Source organism: Myxine glutinosa, chromosome 1, assembly GCF_964187855.1.
Source record: "Myxine glutinosa chromosome 1, kmMyxGlut1.1, whole genome shotgun sequence".
Taxonomy (NCBI): domain Eukaryota; kingdom Metazoa; phylum Chordata; class Myxini; order Myxiniformes; family Myxinidae; genus Myxine; species Myxine glutinosa.
This window is the reverse complement of record NC_136261.1, coordinates 438126426-438130084: the sequence shown is the minus strand read 5'-3', so window position 1 is coordinate 438130084 and position 3659 is coordinate 438126426. Positions and strand designations below refer to the sequence as shown.

At 48.4% G+C, this 3659-nt stretch overlaps 1 long non-coding RNA gene across 2 annotated transcripts; it reads left to right on the top strand.

The window, feature by feature from the left end:
* The first annotated feature begins 1613 nt into the window (after positions 1-1613).
* LOC144889655 (uncharacterized) lies at positions 1614-3408 on the top strand. 2 transcript variants are annotated; one of them, XR_013621966.1, is made up of 4 exons: positions 1614-2431; positions 2522-2674; positions 2980-3109; positions 3330-3408. It is a non-coding gene; the product is annotated as an uncharacterized LOC144889655 (long non-coding RNA). The 2 variants fall into 2 exon arrangements; XR_013621965.1 differs by having other exon boundaries at positions 1628-2674.
* Positions 3409-3659: the final 251 nt, after the last annotated feature.

The window sequence follows — 3659 nt, the reverse complement described above, 5'->3', positions numbered from 1 at the left end:
ATCCGTCGCCATCAGGGCGAAATCGACGCCGAGGTGGACGGTGTTGGCGCCGGCTCGAGAAAGGCAGTCGGCCACGGCGTTGTCCTTTCCGGCGACGTGCCGGATGTCTGTGGTGTATTCCGACACGGTGGAGAGGTGGCGCTGCTGGCGGGCCAACCACGGCACCGTGGTCTTGGCCATGGCGAAAATCAATGGCTTGTGGTCGACAAAGGCCGTGAATGGGCAGCCCTCCAGGAGGTGGCGAAAATGGCGGACGGCCAGGTACAGCCCGAGGAGCTCGCGGTCGAAAGTGCTGTACCTCAACTCGTTGGGCAGGAGTTGCCGGCTGAAGAACGCGAGTGGCTGCCAGGCCCCGTTTACCCATTGCTCATGAACCGAGCCCACGGCGTAGTTGGAGGCGTCCGTGGTGAGGGCGATGGGAGCATGGGGTACCGGGTGGGCCAGCAGCATGGCGTTGGCGAGGGCCCGTTTCGCGCCGGTGAAAGCAGCGTCCATGTCCGTGGACCAGACGACGTCGCGCTTTGCCGGCTGGCCGCAGAGGGCGGTGTCCAAGGGCCGCATGAGTTGCGCAGCTCGGGGCACGAAGCGGTGGAAAAAGTTCACCATCCCGAGGAACTCCTGCAGCGCCTTGATGGAGCGGGGGCGCGGGAAAGCGGCGATGGCCTCGACTTTGGCCGGTAGCGGTACGGCGCCATTCCGGGTGATGTGGTGGCCCAAAAGGTCGATCGTCGCTTCACCAAAGTGACATTTGGCCGGGTTGACGATCAAGCCGTGCTCGCTGAGGCGGCCGAACAGCGTCCGGAGGTGGAGGAGGTGCTCGGCTCTGGACATGCTGGTGACGAGGATGTCGTCCAGGTAGGTAAAGAGGAACGGCAAGTCGTGCAGCACGCCGTCCATCAGGCGCTGGAATGCCTGTGCCGCGTTTTTGAGGCCGAAGGGCATCCGGAGAAATTTGAAGAGGCCTTAAGGTGTAATAACGGCCGTCTTTGGGATGTCGGCTGGGCGGACGGGCACCTGGTGGTACCCCCGAATCAGGTCCACTTTTGAAAAAATGGTCCGCCCCGCCAACCGGGCGGAAAAATCCTGGATGTGCGGGATGGGGTACCTGTCGGGGGTTGAGGCGGCGGTAGTCGCCGCATGGCCACCATCCGCCCCCCGGCTTCGGGACGATGTGCAGCGGCGAGGCCCAGGCACTGTCGGAGCGCCGCACGATGCCGAGGTGCTCCAGCATGGCGAACTCGGCCTTGGCGACGGTGAGTTTGGCAGGGTCGAGACGGCGAGCTCGGGCGTACACCGGCGGGCCCGTAGTGGGATTGTGATGCTCGATGCCGTGACGCACCGCGACGGCCGAAAACGTCAGTCGCGTGAGGGCCGGGAACTCCGCGAGGAGACGCGCGAAGTCGTCTGCCAATGGGAGGACGTAGGAAAGCTCGCTGGGCGCAGAACGGCTCAAGGCGCACGAGTAGTGTAATAATGTTGCTTCTGGGACACCTCCGTTTAACATGGGAAATCCCTATCTAATGTCATTTACCCCCTTGTCTTTTTCAAAAATCATAAACACCTCTATTTCTCCCACCCTCATCTTTATGGACCTTTTGTCTGTAGTACCTATCCTTAATGTTGTTCATTAGACCACTCAAACACTACAAATATTTGTTTTCTCTTATAGACCTATCATCCTTCTTCTACATATCATCTGGCAGATTAATCTTTGACCCACTCAAACATTGACCCATTCACTTCCATATTAATTTTTCCCCTCCCTCATTGCCCCTAAACACCTCTATTTCTCTCACCCTGTTCTTTACGAACCTTCTAACCTTTTGACATGTTATCCTTATTCATTAGACCACTTAAACACCTGTGATCCTTCTGACCTTATGGACCTTTTAACCTTTTACTCTTAATATCATCTGGTGAATATAACCCACTCAAACAACGACCCTACAAATATTTGTTTATGCGTGGGAAATAATTTAATTCTCCTACAACTCTCCTCACCGTCTCATCCAACTCACCGGTATTTAAATTAATTCTCTTATTTGTTTTGTGAACTTTTTTACCAGTTGCCTTTTCAATTATACTTATTTGATATTTTTTACATTCATTTTGTTTTCCATTTATATACCACTCGAACCTTTTCTAATTAATAGCTCACTGTTAGGCTCATGCTCACTCGAACCACATACCTTGAGAAATGACGTTGTTTCACTTGGATAACTTCCAAGGAATTCTCTTTGTCTTGTTTCCTGTTTTTCACAAACACACGCCCTCAGTTTCCAAAAGCTGACAAGCACTTCAGTTCCCCGAAATACATTTTGTTCATTATAAAAAGAGAGGTCTCCGAATGGGACATTTAAACATTGTGAACGAAGATGAGCTTGTCTTATTCCAGTCTTTCCTCTGATGAAGAATACTCGCCAGGACATTGGTAAGTTCATTTGGTATTAAACACTGTTAATGAGAGCTTTGTATGTGATTAATTATACAACTAATAATTTATTTTTCCTATTCATTGCAGCAATTCAAATATTGTAAATATCCTGGCAGAATTTCAAGTTGTTTCTCAAGAGTTCCACAACGAACTGAATACGGGTTTGAATAACCTACCTCCGAGATGGTGGGCTCAGAATGAATTCAATGTTTCACCGTTCTTAGAAAATTCACGTGAAAGGTATGATAGAAAATAAAAAACGAGAGGTGTGTGCATGTGTGTGTGCATGTGTGTGTGTGTATGTGTATGTGTGTGCATGTGTGTCTGTGATTAAAATAGAGAGATCGAATTGTGAGGAACAGAAATGAAAAAATGAGATTGTGTGTGTGTGTGTGTGTGTGTGTATGTGTGTGTGTGTGTATGTGTGTGTGTATGTGTGTGTGTATGTATCTGTGAATGTGTGTGTGTGTGTGTGTGCGTGTGTGTGATGTTTTGTCAGGCTTACTTCAGCATATAATAGTAATTTCTCCTTATTTTGTTTGCAGTATTAACCTCGAAGACCAAAATTTTGAGTGGGATGATTTTGATTCCCCAAGGAGTGGTTATTTCCTACCAACCTGTGAACCTCTACATTTTCAACTCAACGATCTTGACGCTAAGCTGGATTTTTTCGAGGTAAGCATGTGTGTACGTGTGTGTGGTTCACCGTTTATAATAGGTACACCATATCCCTGCGCATCGTAAGAGGTGATTCAGGGTTGGTGTCAGGAAGGGCATCCGACCCTATATTAATAATAATAATAATAATACATTTATTTTGTATAGCGCTTTTCAAGACGCTTTGACATGGAACATAAATATGAAATAAATATCTCTCCCCTCTTGTCTTTAATAGAAAGAGATTCAAAACCTGAAGACATCTGCTGAACCAACCTTTGACTTGTGCTGGGAAGAAATTGATGACTTATGCTGGGGAGAAGTTGAATGTATACCTCAAGAAAAATGTTTTAATAATATAAAGATTTTAATGTTTTCAATATTTATATATATTTGTTTTGTTTACAATTATTTAATTATTAATTACAAAAAGAGAATAAAGGAGGGAACGGGGAGGTGCACCCCTGCCAAAGACCCTTCACCCCCCTCATCCCACCCCTCCCCTCCCCTTGTGTGTGTGGGGAAGGTGGGGGTGGGATGAGGGGGGTGAAGGGTCAAGGGTGGGGGT